The 19082-nt window shown below is 40.1% G+C and overlaps 2 long non-coding RNA genes across 2 annotated transcripts; one reads left to right on the plus strand and one right to left on the minus strand.

Moving 5' to 3' along the window:
• Positions 1–221: 221 nt before the first annotated feature.
• LOC125387964 (uncharacterized) lies at positions 222–17244 on the minus strand. Its single transcript, XR_007228053.3, has 3 exons — positions 16750–17244; positions 16218–16291; positions 222–550 (listed from the first exon to the last, which is right to left on the minus strand). It is a non-coding gene; the product is annotated as an uncharacterized LOC125387964 (long non-coding RNA).
• LOC125387965 (uncharacterized) lies at positions 11689–17332 on the plus strand. The gene is made up of 3 exons (XR_007228054.3): positions 11689–11818; positions 14710–14861; positions 17225–17332. It is a non-coding gene; the product is annotated as an uncharacterized LOC125387965 (long non-coding RNA).
• Positions 17333–19082: the final 1750 nt, after the last annotated feature.

The raw sequence follows: 19082 nt of genomic DNA on the forward strand, positions 1-19082 counted from the left end.
AGAGCTATGTCTTCAGGTGTGTGAGCCGCAAGAGCAAATATATCCCAAGAGCCACAAGAGCACTGCTATACCCCTATTCTCTTTTCCAACTAGGCAAATGCCAAGAGGAACATTGACCCACACACGAAATGGGCATTGTCAGGAGGCACCAAATGTAAATCAGGTGAGTTCATGCACTGCAGCTCTCCAGGACTGGATTGATTTAGCCAAACCTCAATTGATTCACTGAGACCAAAACAACTTTATTCATTTTTATTATTATATCTTTATTTATGGAACAAGACGACAGAAAGATGACCAAGAATTCAGGCATGGAAGCTATCTGAATGAACATAAAGTTCTATCTAGTCATATCGAAACTGGAGGATACTGAAGGGAATCAATTTTTTTTTGTCTGAAGAATGATGAGGTAGCTTTCTCCAGGGACATGTCGTGAGTCCAGGGAGTGTTGCTTTAAACTTGGAAATTTCTGCTCGGTGTCAGCACACTGGCGGTTCAACACCCTCTGATGTGCAGTGAATGATCATGCCAGCCTTCCTTGTTCCAAGCTCTGAAAATAATAGCATAAGAACAAGAGAATAGAATCAGTACAGAAAAGACAAAGGTTATTAATAAAAACAAGGTTACATAAGCAAAAATTATTTTTAAAGTATAGTAATGGAACATATATATTTCTCATGAAGCTTTGCTGTTACATTATGTTTTAACAAACATCAGAAACATTAGATATGAGGGGTAAGTTTTCTTATGTTTAATTACACACAAGGGGTTGGCCATATTTGTTCTGGGGTTTTATTTATTTTTGCACGTTTTAATGGATTTTCCTCATTTCTTATCAATTAAATGATTTCTATGAATGGAACGGTATTTATCAAACATAATATAGCAAAGTACCATAAAGAAAAAATGAGAGAATGATTCTTGGGGAGATGTGTTACAGGTCCTAAAAATTCAACTGTTCTACCGTAAATGACTGAATGATAGCAAATCAAACTCATCCGCTGGTATATGGTATCATATGACTTTCCCCCCACCCCCGCCACCATTTGTGATCATTAGAAACAAACTGAACCATATTAATAGAGAGAAATCAGAAGAAATAAATATGAAAAACATATATTTCAAAAGAAAAAACTTAAGAAATATTCTAAGTGAGAAGTAATTACTATTTGGTAGAAAATTGAGGGAAAGTCAAGAAATAAAATCTTATTTGCACATCCACTACTACCTACAGATTGGAATGCCAGTCCACTAATACACATTAAGACAATTAGTGGGTTTAATAGGAAACAAAATTTAGTAGTGTCTGAATAAAAAGGCAAACAATAAACCATTAATAGTTTCGTGGAACTCATAAAATAAAAATAAACTTACAGAAATAATCTCAAGCTTGACCATAATAATGCAAGAAGAGTTCATCTCAAAGATCATCTAATGAGCCCTATGCAGTCAAATTCTGAGAGAAAGGATTGGACCTCTAAGTCCTAACAAAGTATTATAACAAGATTCTATTTCAGTTATGTAACTGAAATTATGACTGTGGGTTTCTAAAACCAGAAAATCAAAGAGGAAACTGAAGTTCCCACCAAACTTATTGTCTTTCTTGGAGTTACTGAAAATACTGCATTTATAGATCATTATTTCAGTGGAGCATTTGGTTTGTATTTTCTGTAATAGTTATATGGATTAATAAGCAAAAATGAAGACACATCCCAGTTCTTTTTCATTTTTCAATATGCAAAAAAAAATAGCTTAGACCCTGAGTGTTACCTGTCTTGTTGTATCTGCCGCACCTGTCCTCCTGCGACACATCTGTGGCGCACACTATCAGCCAACTGTTAATCAAGGATCACTTCCTTTCAAAGTGACTGATGAGCCACTGCCACAGCAATTTACAAAAATAACTTTTAGAAAAGGTGATGCAAGGGTTTCAGACGCATCTCTCCCGTCCTGAACGTTCCATGCTTGAAAGTTTGGGTGTCATTAATCAGTAAATAGAAAATTTTTTTAAATGGCCCGTTACATTTTAGAAATAAAATACCATTGACGACATTTTCATTTTGATTACAAACAGTGATAATGTCTGAGATTGGCTTTTAAAACTGCTAACGAGCCCTGGCAATGTGGAAGAGATATGACTTAGATAGACGCAATGAGGTAGGATTAAAGGGTGCTAGCACTGAAGGGTGCCGGAGAAACTCTGCTCAGAAATAGTCTAATTAGTGCCTGACAAAAAACACTTGGCGGATAAGATTTCTGAAGAAGAAAGGTTAAGACAGACAAATATTTTATGACAAAGCTGTTTAATTTTTCCCCTTTGGTTGTTTTTTAATAACCTCAACATCACACTGAAACTCCATACATAAATAATGTTCGTGGGCTACTTGATGCAAATCGAGCAGACAACTGAGTGTTTGAATTGCCAGGCACGGAGCGCAGAAAATGTGCTAAGGCATCTTCTCCCGTTTTTGCTGTACATTCTCTTTGTTGATTTATGTAATGTAGCTGATAACATGCAACCTACCCTGATTTTAAACAAACAAGTGAACTTTTTAAAAAGCTTCCCATAAGTTGCTAAGCAACTCCAAAAACACATTTTTATTAATTTAACAAATAGCATTCAGATGACAAGTCCCCTAAGATGGTTTCTACCTCTGCTGCTACAAAAAATAGAAAATCCAAGCAGATACCCTTCTGATTTCCCTTCTCTAAGGCCCCGGGGCAAGTCAAAGATGTTGCCTTCTTCAAATATATTTTTCTTAGGATGCAAAATAATATTTTTAGTTGAAAATATTATTTAAAAAAAATTTAGACCCAAGGACTCATAGTGGAGCTGTCCAAAATATTCCCAGGCCTGAAGATTTGTTTTCCCAGGTTCCACTGACAAGTTGGATAGGAGAATTTGAGGGTGTAGGGGACTAAACTATGAATCATAGGGTGCTTTTTAGCTTCTTACAAACCTACCTACAAGACCAATGGTGCCCCCAGTAGTTTCTATAATTAAAATTTTCTGTAGCTGAAAGCAAGATAACTAGAGACAGTGGATACAGTAGAAGGACAACTTGTTAATAGGTGAAAATCGCTTCCGGTGAATATGGACATGAGTCTTAAATATAAAACACATCCTGAGCCTCCCTGGTCATGGCGATGTCTCAGGATTTATCACCACTCGTCAGTCCCTACCATCTCCATCACCAATGGTAACGAAAAACAAGTAGCTGCGCAAGAGGATTCTGGGGCGCTGCTGCTCTCTGTGTGTTCATGGCTTATGCTGGAGTCTAACATTTCAGCGTACTTTCCACTGCACACAAACTGTAGTAAGGGGCACAGTGGTTATTGTAATGATGAGCCTTTTCTAGAAACACCATGTTCCAGAATTTCAGCAAAATCTTTTCTTACTCTCGAATTTTCTCTGCATTCAGTATTTAGCGAGAATGCATTAAGAGTAAGTAGTAAGGGACCGAAGAGATGACTCAGGAGTGAAGAGCGAATGATGCTCATCCAGAGAACCCAGGTTTGATTCTCAGCACCCTTGTTGCTTGCTGCTAGCTCACAGATGCCTGTAATCCCAACATCAGAGGGACTGATGCCTCTGGCCTCCTCACAGGCCTGCATTTACATGCTCATACCCACACACATACACAGAATTACTTAAGTTTTATGTACCGTTGTAACAGTATTGTTAACAGTCTTTGATAGGGCATTTTTGATGACCTCCATTTAATAACTAACATCTTTGTCCCTCACACACAAACAGCTGGTATGCTTCCAATTTCACATGTGTATGAAAGACAAATTAGGAAAGTTTTCCTAATTAATCCTTCCTTTACTTCCAATATTGTATTTCTGTGGAAAGAATGGCACAACTACAGATTAACGTGAGGGAATCATTTTCCCACTGTCTTCGATATGCCAGGCACTGAACATCTCTTAGTAGCTGTTTCTATCCATTTACATTTCATTATTTATGCCCAACTAGATTGTAAGTTCCCAGAGGATAGGAACAGGTTTTATCTGTATCCCTCTGGCACCTTTTAATAATGATGCTAATAAATATGCTTTACATTTGATTAGCAATTATAACCTTTCAAATTAGTTTCATGGTTATTAGCTCACTGGTTATATAATTTCACTATTTTACAATCAATGAGAATGGGACATAAAATTCTCTAGGGAATAGTCCATGGATTACACAAATGGTACTTAGTAGACTGTGTATTCAATATGCAGAGACTCACTAAATCCAGTCTTACAAGCCTAAAATGGCTTGCCTGATTGCAAAGTCTGTTTGCGACGTTAACGAATAAAAGTTGTTGTAAAGAATAAGAATTGTTGAATGCTGTAGGAGACACCACAAAGAAGTGAATCAGTTAAAAAAAAAGTGTTCAATTATAATAAAGCAGCAGGAGAATGTAAGAAATCGTGTAGTTTCTACAAGAGATTAACTTCATTTTGTAAGGTCTTCACCTCTTATTAAAGAAGTAAAGTTGTTTTTAAAAGACAATAAAATGTAAAGGAAAAGCCTTAAGACTAACTTCTACGTTCTAAAAGTCAAAGCATTTTACCTCATATGAATAAGACCACAAAAATATTTTCTACAACTTTACCCCCCCCCCGATTGGGGAGGTGCATAGCCGTATAAATAACAGCACTGCAAAACATACGTGTTTATCTACCTTTCGGCCGAGCCGAAGGGAAAAAAAATACCCTATGCCAAAGTCAGCTGATCTGAGGTCATCCAAGCCTAAGGAAGTCACCCCTTATCCAGCCACCCGTGCCAATTTCTGCGCGCGACTGTTAAGTGCAGACTCTGGTCTAGGCCCTGGAGGGAAGGGTCCAAATCTCAGCTGCTGGTGTGAATCTGTGCCAGCGGGGCAAAAGGGGACAAGTGAAAAGATCTGAAAAGCCAGAAATGATTTCCTTGTCATTGGGTCTTTTCTTTCAGCCTTTAGCTTCTTTCGCTCCCAAATTTAAGAAGTGATGGCATTTAAATAGAAATGAAAATAAGAGGAAAGGTTAAGTAAGACGACACCAGCCAGGAGACAGATCACCGGTGTCCAAACCATCCTTCAACCACGTGACTGGAGTGAGAGGGAGCGGGGAGCGACCCCCCAGGTCTGGGAAGAGCTCTTTGAGTGTTGAGTGCCGGCCTCGGAGGAGGTGGGGAGCGGGAGCTGAGGAGGTGGGGAGCGACTAGATGTCCAGAAGAGGGCGGGAGGTCTCCAGGCCCCAGGCGCCCCTGCGGACTTGCCCCGGCGCCTCCTCCAGCTTTTCCAGCCTCTGCTGTGTGCCGAGCCCCGGGCAACGGGACCGAGCCTCTCCCGGCACTTCCTCTGCAGACAGTGCTGGCGAGCCGCCTCCGAGCTCGGGGAGCCGGGACTAGAGGATGGTTGGTCCCGGCCAGAGGTACCTGGGACAGCCCAGCGCCAACCAGCCTGGGAGACCACCCGGGCGGTGGAGAGGCCAGCGCAGAGGACCCACCGGCAGTGAACTCTGTGCTCTCCTTCCCCAAGCAGCACAGGGCACAACAGCGTGCGGGCTCGAGCCGCGCACACACTTTTAAATCTCAACCGGGAAGAATAAGATTGCTTCCAATGTTTTGTTTAGCCAGAGAGTGAAAACGGAGAAACTCAAGTCTGTTGGCATCTTCCCTCGCCCCGCCCTACCCCTACCTTTTTACTTTTGAAAAGGTAGAGGATGGAGGGAGCACCCCTTTTCCTCTCCACTACCCTCTCTTTCCTGCCCGCGGTCTCCACACACCCTTCACTAGCCCAGCTTGGGAGTTAGCACAAAGTCCACCAGGGAGACCTCAAGAGCTCCTACATTAAGCACCATTAGAACACTGGCTTGTAAAAGATGGAAGTAGAAAGTAAATACACACACACACACACACACACACACATTATAACGCACATATATAAACACACTTTATAATTATACTGCTAACCGCAGTATAATGAAAATTCACCAGTCCTTGTTTGTTCCCAAAGGACATCTCTACCTCACTGTTTATAAGTCTTTTAAGCTCTAGTAGGTCTAAAGCAAGCAGGGATTCCAGACAATGTTGTCCCTTCTTACCCTCCGTGCTGTAGAAACTTTACTTTCATCCCCAAAGGCCTAATGACCCAGAGGAACCCTAAACCAGGGGCCTGACTATGGACCTGCTCTCTCCCATCCTGGAACTGGAAAGCAGTCCCGGATCAGAGGCTGAGCTGAGTACCCTAACTACGTTTGGTTGTTGACAAAGGGAGGGGGGAGTAGAGGAGGGAAACGGAAAGAAAAAACGGAGGGGGGGGGGAGAATGTGTTCATTTACACATTTCCTGTGCAGAACAAAAAAGTCCCACCATCAGCAAAAGAAGTCTTTTCATCCAAAATAGCAGCCAAAGAGGGAGAATTAGAATATGCATAAAATTCCTTCATTTTCATTTGCACAGAGCATGATTTCCGGCGCATTCGTATGTAAGCTGCACGATTAATACCAACTCCTAAACAGTATTTCACTTAGCATTTTCCCAAAACTCACCTAAAGAAAATTACTGTCTTCCACAACCTACTTTGGGAGCCACCCTTTTCCTATTCTGTCTGCCAATGAGAATTCCATTGATTAGGTTCTAAGTCGGGTTCCCTGGCCATCCTTTTGTCTTTAACTGCACTGGTACACTGAACCACACTTCACTGAAAGCTAGCCGGCTGTGAAGCCAGGAGTGCAAGTCACAGCTTAATAGAAAGTATATTTTAGAAATATGCATAAAAGACAATAAACATGTGAGGATAGGTAGATGTTTCCACATACTCTCATGTCACAAAAATCCTTCCTATTCTACTCTAATTAGCAGTAACTAAGATGTTTGCACATAGACACCCCTGAGAATCAGTCATCTTCAAGACTGAAGGAGAATTGCTCAGCCTTACTCAGTGTTCTTCACAAATATTCAGCCTAAGAGCCCACTAAATCCCCACAGCATAACCCAATTGTTTCCTTTCGTCACTAGTTCAAGTGATGTGATCGCAATCTTGCTTGAAAAATTCTATGTTAGAAAAAATGTTAGCATCATTTGAAATAATCCATTCCTTTTGACATGGCCTTATTCTACTTGTGAAAAACATACATTTCTTTAATTTACTAGACCACGGTTAATGGATGAAACTTGTATGTATTGGCTTAAAGAGTTTCCAGAAAACTCCACTGTAATGCCTCACTCCTCCATATCCCAATATGGAAAGAAAATCTATATTTGCTCATAATATAAAGAGGCATATTCAGTGATTTTTCTCCAGGATCTGCAGATTTCAAGTAAATCTCAATTACTGGTACTGAAAGCAATGCCAATATTTGTTTGACTTTTAGATTTTGTAGAATAAGCAATTTTTGATGCACTTGATTTGACATATATGTTGTGAATGAATAAGCATATAAATATATGGTTTCTGTTGGCTAAAGATTTATTGAAATATTAGGCTATAGAAAATTATTCATTTAGTGAAATGGGTTTTTTAACTTTACAGCCACAAGAGTTTCTTGCACAGCTGTTACCACTGTAAAAATAATTGCTCTCAGTTTTTATTTACATCAAATATCATCACTACAGAATCACTAAATGTAGTTTCCCTTGATTGTTCATGTCTGTGTTGGTTCCAGAGGTCTCAGTCATTTAAAATAAAATACAAAGTATTAAAAAATAAGTTTCCCCCAAACCATATTTAGGGAGTGCGTGTAACAGAATTGTGAGTCACGTTTTCTAGTGATGCTGACTTCCCTTAATTTTCTTACTGAAGCAAATAGTAGTGTGTTTCTTAATAAAACAAACAATTCAAACAAGAATCGTGGTGACAGATTATTATCCTTAAAACATTATTTTGGTTTTAATTAAGTTAAATTATGGGATATTCTTGTTATGATTTTGTTTTGCAGGAGGACATTTACAGAAGAATTGGGGCGAATTTAGTGGGAGATATTAAACTCCAAGCATGGAGAAATTCTGGGGTGGGGTGCCATAGAAGTTCAGATCAATACCTACTGACAACCAGACCTGCTTCCCACTACAGACTTACCAAGCTGGGTGAGAAGTGAGCACCACTTCAGTGAATATAGTCTCTGGAAGCTTCTCTGTCCTTGCTGATCTTTAATGAAACAATGTTCTCACAAACTGGAAGTGTTTCCATTACAAGGAAAAGGCTAAAAAAAATTTTATAAAGTGCTCAGCTTCCTTCCCATAAAAAGCAAAGATCACAAAGAACTGAAGCAATGGAAGTTTTGCCTCTCTCCCTCCCTCCCCCCCCCCACACACACCTTGCCTCCTTCTCTTAATGTCTCTGTGGTGGATTGGGTTGAATTTGAGTTTGAAGGAAAGAGCTCACCAAAAAAGTTTCCAGAGCACAAACCAGCTACTGATCTTTATGGCTTTGATTTTGACCTTTTCAGGAGTCCAGGCTCTGCTTTCTCGCACATCTCCAAGGGCCACACCAGCGCAGTAAGGTTACACACCCCCCCTTACACCAAACCAACCCACTTGTCTCTATTCTTCTCTCCCACAACTGCCCTTCCTTTCCTAACCAGCTTCTCTATCTTCCTCACAAAAGGAGGCAGTTATAAACTACCTGCTTCAGGACTAACACCCGCCTGATAAGAAACAAATCTAAACCCATGCCCTTCCATTCCTTTCATATTATTTCATTTCCCTTTTTGTGGGGGTGAAACTGGGCCACGTGTGGTCTGAGAAGATGGTAGACTATTACAGGTGGATATCTGCTTCCCATCTAGGCCCAGGACCTACTAACCATTTGCTCATCTAGCACATACACACCTCATAGAAGCGTCCCTTGCACCTGAAGAAATGGGCTTTGCTTTCCTAGCTAGAAGGCCACTACTGAAGACTACCACCATTCTCAACTTCCTTGACTTAAAAAAAAAATGGCGACTTGCCTACTAACCAGAAGCAATCTAGGCAGCAGGTCATCCAGTTCTCTACTCAAGAACCCTTCATGTATCTACTTCTGTTCTCATTTCCCTTCTGAGCCAACTGCTTTAAAAAGGACATGATGAAGGATGAATACAAAAGTGCTGGATGACATTTGCAAGGGTCTACCACTGTAGACGAAGAATCTTCCTTGAGAAAGCTGAGTATAGCAGGACAGGAATCATTCAATTAACCAGTAAAATGTGACATCGGAGGAACATTCAACTGCAGCCATGAAACACAAACTGGAGGCTAAAATAGGTTCTGTTTTCTTCCCGTTGGCCTTAAGTTTATTTTGAAGTTAATTCTGCTACTGTTACTTACACTGTTCTTATTAACAGTTTATTTATCATTATTGTTGCAGGTTTTGTTGTTTTGTTGTTGTTCTAGCTATTAGATTATTCACCAGAAGTTTAGGAAGATTAGTTAAATTAATTAGTTTATTGGTAATTTAAAGCTGAAAACTAGTAATTAAGCCAAAAACTATAAATGATCAGGGATGAATCATACCAGTGTAGGATTTGGAAGGAAGACAATCTAAATTTTGGGCACTAAATTTTGCAGCTGTGAAATAAGTAGGACTTGGAAATCAAGACTGTGATAACTGAATGATACCTTTTAGTCACCCAACCACTTTCCCCCCCAATTCATCTCTGATCTGTTTGTTAAGATTAAAAAAAAAATCAAGCAAAGGCAAAGATCCCATGAATGGTCCCCATGTCATCAGATTTTTCACATTTATTCTCTGTACCCAGGACCATCTCTCCCCTCCAAATCAGCCCTTTGCATCTCTTTGCTCTTACTTTGAGTCTCTAGGAAAAGACTGGAGACAAGGAGAGAACTTTATCCCTCTCAGGCACACTCTAGGACATAAGTTTGGCATGGCAATTCTCTCTACAGCAAGCTCCTGCTCTTTCAAATATAATTAATGTTTTGATAGTATAGTTCTTTAACCACATCTATACACATAAAAACAGATGCACCCTCCAGCTTTGCTGCTTGTGCAACCCAAACAAAAATGGGTGCATTCTTTAAATCAATCAGCACACAGAAGATAACTACAGTCCAAATATTGTCAATTTTTATTAAATTTCACTTAAAACCAAAGGATATTCTGGATTGGTAGTCTGGTACAGAACTTTACTACATACTAGGAAAAATCGCCAAACCCTTGTTTATCTTTTGAAAAATCAATAAAGAGCTTAGAATTTTAATATCTTTATTGTATACAGGTGAGGCTAAATTGACACATATGTGTAAAAACTAGTAACTATGACAACTAAAGTATAGTGACTTAGCTAAGCATTGCTTACTTTGTCAAATACCTCAGCTCTGTGTTTTGGGTCAATTAGTTCACACAGTTGCTATTAGTTATAAATAAACATATGTGACATAGATGGTCAGAAAAACAGACATGAAGATATGTGTCTAACAACATAGGGGTTAAGTGAACAAATCTGAGCTTCCATATTTATGTGTTCTTAGTACTATATTCTTAACATTTCATCTTTCTATACCAACTGAAATGTTAAGAACTGATAACTATACAGACCGTGGGATATGACATGCTTGCCATCTTCAATAAAGAAATGCATAACACTGAATTCAATACACATATCAAACTTCATTTCCCTACAACATTATGGAACAGAGAAATTGGGTATGATATCTGAATATATCTAAAGTACAGGCAAGGCAAAGAGACATCTTATACATTTCTCTCCTCTGCTAACTTTTAAAAAGGAATGTGCCAAAGATTCTGCTTTTCATAAACATCTTGAAGCTTACTTTCTTCTCTTATTTAATATTTCAAATTACAAAAGAAGATAGGAGGAACAAGGGAGTCCATGAAAGTGATTTTAAGTGGATCTTTTCAAGAATTGCGAGAAACAAAACTGCTTTTGACTGGAGTGTGATTCCTGAGAAACCCTAATCTTTGTCGTTGTTTTAGAGAGGACCCATTGGCATTCTTTTATGACTTTTCCTTGAACAGAGATGTGGGATTGACCCTTCTTCCCACTGATTAACATGCAGACATTACATATTAGTTAATTTTCCAACAGAAAAGCCCTCACAGGTGTACAGACTCTGTATTAGAATGGGAATAAACTCCCATCTCAGTCGTCTGGGCATAGGCAACTGAAGGAAGAGTGTCTATGCTATTGATCACCAAGGGTATGTGAAATATGATGCACAAGTTCTCCACCAGAATTCCTGATGTGTCCTTATTTCTCTCCTTGTATCTCCTTTTTTTGTTGTTGCTTTGTGTCTATTTTATTTTATTTTCAGTTCGAAATGACTATGAGTCTCCAATGAGGTTTTGTTTGGGTCTGGTTAATATTAAAGATCACACACGGCTTAAAAATATTGTTATTTTTCTTTAATGGGGAAAATTGGACTCCTGCATGTCAGATCTGTGGATTTCCGAAAGGCAGTGGGAATGGTACTGACATCACTTTGCACTTTAACAATCCGATTTGGTCAGAGTACAAGTTGTTTGTTTAACCCGACCACTCGGTGCACCCCATCGCACACTTTGCACACTCATTAAAACGATTATTCACGACCTGTCGAGTGTTTTCGGGTTCATTCACAGGAAAGGCTTGTATCCAGAGAGCAATTCGAGTCAACACTGTCCACTACACCACGCACGTGAGGACTAGCTGGTGCATGCGTGAAAGGCTAGGGGAGGGGTTGGTGAGTGAGTGTCTTGGCTGCAAAATCCCGTTCAACGCGAGACACCAAGGAATCTCAACCGCCTTAGAATGCTTAGAGCTAGCTCTTGGTTCCCCGACACTGCTACTTCACTACCTAGCTTCAAAGACTTCACAAGGAAAAAGAAAAAAGAAACAAATAAAGGTAGACCTCCCTGCCACCTTTTCTTTTTCAACCTTCTGCATACTTTAGATCCTAGTGTTGCTGTGCCCCTCTTCTCACCAAGGACAACTACTGAGAAAAAAGGGGATTCCCTGTCCACCTTCCCAGGTCCCTTTGACCTCAGGGGAAAAAATGCAATATATTTGTTTACTGTGTACCTTGCATTCAGTAGAAGGAATGAATATGAAAATAAGATCCTTTTGGTAGTTGTAGTCCCAATAGTTAAAGAGGAAGGACTACTCCACCATACTGAGAAAATTTTTTCAGATTAAATACTAAATATTACTCAACAAAGTAGGCCACTTTTGTTCTTGTTTTTCAATTTTCAAGTAAGGTTTCAATCTTTTGGAATGACAACAGAGGACCAACATTGATGTATCTCAAGCCCTACTCTTGCCTTGTACTTAGAAGGAACACACTGACTCAGGCTTTTCCATTTTGTTCTGCAATGAATCCTGGTACATACTATCCATGTGCTGTATTATTGCAAGAGGCATGGCTATCTCCAAAAGCTGTAATAACACATGCACACCAATAGGATACATGTGTACAAGTATTTAATATATAAGAAACCATAATAGTTTTTCTGCATAAGGACCCCTGCCATATATAAGAGCCTGCACTTGCTTTACAGTAAGTGTCCAATATCTACATTGAAATGATTCCGCCTTGGTTTTTTATACAAAGCACTGCCAAAACCTCATGTCTGGTTTATTTTTGTGAGGCTAATCCAGCCATGCCAATTGAAAATTATATCTTATTCAAAAGTTTCACTCTATTAAACCTAAGATCATGAAACCATGTATCTACCTTATCGAAACACATTAATACAATGTACGAGGAAAGGAATGGAAGCTTTCAAACAGCATGAGGTTTTAAGCAGAAGCGGGCTTCTAATTGCTAGCAGACAAGTATGAATAAACAGTTTTATAAACTGGTCACACACCCAGCATCTAAAGTGTATCTATGAAATGAACCGGCTATATGTGCTTTACTTCCTATGATAAACGCTTTCATTAAAAGCAATGTGTGATAAAAAATAAAGTAGGACACTCTGAAATATGGAAGCAAATATCTGAAACCTCTGTATAAATAAACACAAATCAATGTAGTAATACATAACACTATTGATACAGAAACGATCAATTTTAGTCCTCCAACCCGCAATCAGAGTTTGCCATGTTTAATTAACAGTATTTGTTTTCAGAAAAATATAGATAAGAAAGAAACAAGCAATACTTGCTATCAATTATATCTGGTTCTACTTAATTGTTCCCAGAACATTTTTGATGAGGTCGGCAGACTACTCTTTTTTTTTCTAAGAAAGCTTTGCCAACCTTTAAAAGCACATTATTAATTATAGAAATTATCAAAGTATTAAATAATAAAATTACCACCTTATTCTTGCTCTGAATTTCTCAACCTTCATCCCAGTCTCTAATTATTCATTCAGAATATTTTAATAGGACACACAATAGTACTTCTTATTTTCAAAGTTTTCTCAAATGCTTGAATACTATTGGGTTTAAAGATTCCTTAGCTACCCCTTATATTAAACAAGAAAGCTGTTGATCTCCCAATATGCCATGAAAGCCTTCTCTCCTGACCATATATAAGCTTTATCGAAGAAAAAAGGGGAGAAATCTGCACTATTTCAAGACTGTTTCTTACCATGAATGTAAAATGAACACATGTCAGATTCCAAAAAAAGCAATATTTTAGACTCCTAGAATTTACATCTAAAACAATGTTGCAGCTTTTCCTACAGTCAATTTTTCTTTTGTGAGACATTATTAGCCGCCAGGGTGTGTGATCTCTTTCAGACTTGGCCTCTGGACAGTAACGTAACGGGAATTGTGTTTGTATTTTTCATCTACAGAAATGCTCATCCACATTCATACTTGAGTCTAGGTTTCTCAAGCACAAGTTCTAAAAAAAAAACATTCAAATTTATAAAGCCCAATTATTTTGGGAAAAAATTTCATCTTTAACATCGCTGCACATAAGCCTTGAGTCAGACTGTTTTTACAATAGTGTATATTCAAGAATTTTCCTTGACTCCTGTCAAACCCACCTAGGAACAAGAATTCAGGGGCAACCAGACCCAAAAGGAAAATATCATCAGTTATTGTTTAGGGCTAATTTAACAGATAATTTAACTTCAAACAACAATGATTAGGTCATTAAATTTCAGAGTCATGAGAAAATGAAAGAACCCACGGAGACACAATTCTCTCTAACCCCATTACAGTTTCCAGTCTTCCTCTTCAATCAAAGGAATTAAAACAAACAAACAAATAAACAAAATTTGCCTATGCGGGGAGATACCACGCTCCTTAAGGCGCACAAAGAGAGAAGGAATAAGAGAAGGTGGCTATTTCAACTCCGGGATGCTAACAATATAGGAAAACCCAACTCAAGCCGAAAATGAATATCTAAACCTGTAGTTATTGAACAGGTTCTTTCATACCCACCAGAAGCAACAAATCTCGCCTAGAGCTATTTGCTCTTTCCTCCTATGCGGCTTTTCCGCGATACTAAATTTAGTTAAATGCTGAGGGGCCTGTGGGAAAGGTGTGGGACATCTCTGCTGACAGTTTCACATACAGAATTCTGAATTATTTGTTGTGATCTTAAGTAATTCCTCGGATCTCGGTCTTGGAATTTCTGCCTATTTTAAGTTTTTCTATAGGGCTAGGATGTAGCGGTGTGGAGGCTCAACCAGGAAGCCTAACTGTTGGAAGAGGGAGGTGGGAGGTGCAGGTGGAAGCACCGCTCTCTGCATCTCTCCTCATCTTTTTCTGTCCAGTTCTCCCGAAAGGAAGATTAATTCCTAACAAACCGCCGTGCTTCTGCGGCAATCTGCTCCCCAGCCCGCTTTCTCTCTCCAACTCCAGGCTGCTCCTCTCGGTCAAGAAATTCCTATCCGGAGGCTCCTTCCAAAATATCCGTGGAGTGGGCAGAAACGGGGAACCAGACAGAAGTGATAGAGGGCTATTGTAACATCAGTTTTACCAACCACCGGGTGAGTCCTGAGATCTGAATCTGCACCTGGCAAACAAAGACTAACAACTTCTAGGGAGAGGTGGAGCGATCAAAGAAGTCCAAGAAGAAAGGGAAAGGTTTGAAACCACAGGGCCTCAGCTCCGGAGGCCAGTTCCCCACGCTGCGACCGTGTCCTGGGCTATAGCGCCCTCGCGTTGCTGCTTGCCGGCAGCGCGGCTTGGCTCCCTAGGCAGGGAGGCCGGTGGCGGTGATCCGAGCGGGTGTCCACACCCGTAAGCCCACCGCTGTGCGGCCCCAGATAGCTCAGCGGTTGGTTCCGGTCCATGCTCTGCTGTTAGTCCCAAACCCGAGACCCACAGCGCCAGCAGACCCCGGCCTCTCTGCTCAGAGTCCAGCCCGGGCTCCCCATCCAAAGTCAGCCCGAATCCGGAGAGACGCAGGGCAGGACATCCCGACACCGTAAGTCGGGCCTCTCAGGAGTTTCGGAAGGAGCCAGCCAGAGGCTGGCGAGCTCACAGCCACCCTGGGATAGCCAGGCTCTGGAGCATAAAGCGCCGGCTCTTAAGTGTGTATTAAAAATCAATTATTTGCCTGAGATTTCCAGAGCAGGGAACTGAGGTATTCCCAGTAGGGACGAAGTCAAGCTCAGAACGGTGCTCATTTCCCTAGTTTTTCCAAGAGACCAAGAAGGCTCCTTCCCTTAACCGCCTGAACTAGACCTGGAGCAGATCCTCTTAATCTTGCAGAGACCCTGGCTTGACCCAGGCCAAGGAGCTGGTGAGAGAGCCCGCGTGAGTTGGCAATGGCAGTGTGAAAGTAGGACCGAGGACAGCATCACACACACACACACACACACACACACACAGAGGGGAGAGAGAGAGAGAGAGAGAGAGAGAGAGAGAGAGAGAGAGAGAGAGAAAGAGAGAGAGAGAGAAGAGAAAAGGTCGAGGGGAGGTGTATGATTATAAAGAAAGTTTCATCTTGTTGCCGAGGGTAATTTGAATGTTAAATTCCCTCGTTTTCTGAAGCAACCATGAAATTCAGAATTCCTATTTCCATTAAACGACTACTCTTCTATTTCTGAACCTGCTACATCCTCCCATTGCCCACTCCATATAAATTTGCCATCCTTTCTTCCTCCTTTGAAATATCTAAATCTTTGTTATCAAAGCATCCACCATGATTTCTGCCCACGTGGACAAATCATGCATTCTTCCACCTATGACTGTGGGAATCCACTCACTAGGAACAATTTCAAAAAAAAAGTAACACTTAAGCCTACAAGAGTCTGGATCTAAGGGTCCAACCACAGCAGCCCGTGGGACACAGTAATCACCCACCACCATCATATGAGGCAAAGAGGACTTTCACTTACCGATCCCCGGGTGAGAGTGTTCACAGTTCTCCAGTCCTTTCCTTTGGCAGCCTTCCGACAACATCAAGCAGAACCTTGGGTTGGGGGTGGGGGCACTGAATCGGGAGGGAGAAAGACAAAACATAACACTACGTCATATATATTAGCAGCCCAGAACCCCTGGGCCTACCTTTCCAGGACAAGGTCTTCAGGAACCGAGGGATGGAGTGAGGAAAAGGGTCAATTTAGGAGTTGAAGACTAAAAGATGGCTATTTTTAACTGTGGTTGGGGGAGGAGTTCGTGAAGGAATGGTAGGGCAGGACAATTGGGTGGAGGAAAAAGCGGGAAATCGGAAGCAAAAGAAAACTGAAAACGGAGTTTTCAACTAACTGAAAGATCACTAACACCTTTAAACTCTTACAGGTAGGAAGAATAAGGGAATGTTTTTGTGAGACAGAATCTAGAGGGCCCCGTTTTCCTTTTGTAACTCCAGGATCTGTCCTTCAGTAGAAGCCCAATGAAAGAGTAAAGTAAAATTCAGTGTTCACCTACCCTGCTTCTTGGAAGGGCTGCGCAGATTTTCCTTTGGAGACTTCCATCACTCTGGCAGAAACTGGAGTGGTGCTGGGGGCAGGTTATCTGCTGAAGTAGGAATGTACAGGAACCCCGCCCTCTAGGCATGGTTACACAACCTCAGCAGCCTGGTCTCAACCAGCTCTGAAACCTCCAGCTCTTCACCTTCACCCTTTGTTAACCTAATTTTCCAGCAGGCTTTATCTAAAAGCAACCAACTACGTTAGCTGTTCACAAAATGAGCGTATTGAAATTGAAGTTATTTCAATGCATGCAAATTTCTTAGTGAGAGAGTAAAAAAAATACACGCTGTAAAAAATCATATTTTATATATAATTCTATGATTTACCCATCTATTGGGATAAAATATGTACCAACTTGCATACATATTTTAATAAATAAACTTCAAGACAGATTTTTTTTTTCTTCCTCTCTGCCCTTCCTGTGATTCCAGTCATACAGACCACTGGAGAAGTACTTTGACTCTATGCACACTCGTGTTGAACAGTTCAGACTTCCTTGATTTCCAATTTGGCAACTAGATGAAGAAACTCCCTCGCTGCTGCATTTTATATCATTCCTCTGTTTATGTGTTAACGATCGTGCTAACTTTCAATTATGTCAATTAAAGTAAAATACTCAACGTGTACTATTATCATTTGGCATTTCTATTATTAAATTGGGATCATTTTCTTTTCCAAAATTAAAAAAAGGGGGCAGCCTCCCTTTCATTTTAAGCAATTATAAGTTTGAAAGAAAATAATCTTCAAAAAGTTTTGAAGTGTTGGTCTGGAATGAACTAACTGTAACCGGTAAAAGTTGGTGACAGTACACAGTAAAACATTGTATCCACCAGTCTGAAGCAAAATTAAATGTACCAATGCCATACCAGATTGTTATTTTTCAAAGAGGATATCAAGGGGAGAGTAGGCTAGATCAAGATAAATGAAATAAGAAATGTTCACACATTGGGCTTCAGAAAGCCGTTACCAACTTCTCTCTATATATATATATTTTTTCATGTCTAGGAAGCCTAACAAACAAACTTCCAATAGCATCACTACATTTGTAAATCAGACATGTGCACACTTCTGCTCCAATACCTAGGTCTAGGAACACAAAAAGTCACCTTCACTGTGTACCTGAAAGCACAAAAAGTTGCCACTGAAATTGTCTATCTTCTAAATAAACAGTTTATAAAATCACAGATAAGAATGAATTTACTTTGGCCAGAGGGAAAGCACACATAAAAATGTTTCTTCGTTATCTTTATCTTTTAGCTCGACTGTGTGAATTCAGTTTTCTTTTCAACTTTTGCAATCCTGTCTTTCCCCTGTGGTAGTATATACCCATGCCATAAACCAACCCCAAAGCAGAAGCAAGCAATAAATCATGCTCTTTTCCCCCAGCCTAAATGCAGGCCTTTCTCTGAGTTAGTTTGCTTCCCAACTGTGCAATGAATCTTTCCTTTCCCTAAGCCCACGCTGGCCTTCTAGTTCTTTAAAACAGTAATTTGGGGTTCTTTCGTTTGTGGCTCACTATAATCAACTGTTAGATTTCAGGAAACTTCAATCTATGTTGAATCTATTCTCTCATTAACGAATCTTGTCTCTCTAAAGGAGACTATCAAACTAGCCATCTCAGTCTATTTTTTGTCTATTCCTCTCTTTTACATTTGATTCCAGCATTTCAAATTTTCCTGGGAGCTCTCCCCCTCTCCTCCCCCTTGCTCCCCGTTCCCCTTCACTCCCCTTCTTTCTCTCTCCATTCACAATCCAGCCACCCCCATTTCCCAACACCAGCTATTCTGAATTTCAAATCAATTTTAGCCAAGGTGCTTCTTCACTAGTCACCCCACACACACACTTCCCTGAGCAAGTCTCTAAGTGTTTGCTGATAACATCATAGGGACAGATTATTTTTCACTGGGCCCATTGTAAGAAGTAGCCAGCTTATTGTATTACTGCAGAACACATTTCAGACTATACAAATGTAACAAATGAACAACTTGTCTTCCACAGAATCACACAGGATCCAATTAATTACTAAACCTTTAACTCAGGTTCTCTAATTATTTTCTGGAAATATAGCAAGTGGGCTGTCTGAAACAACTTGAAAAAGTTTTCGCTTTGTTTCTCATATATGCATATATATACATACATGCACTATATCTCATATATATGCATGTTGTGTCTAAGGCAAAAAAATGATTCAATGTAAGCAAAAGAAAACACATCTGTAAATTAAATCACACACATATATTGAAAAGAGAATCAAACAAATACCTCTATGTTGTAAAACTGGAGAGGGAA

This window comes from Myodes glareolus, chromosome 11 (genome assembly GCF_982192425.1).
Source record: "Myodes glareolus chromosome 11, mMyoGla1.1, whole genome shotgun sequence".
NCBI lineage: Eukaryota > Metazoa > Chordata > Mammalia > Rodentia > Cricetidae > Myodes > Myodes glareolus.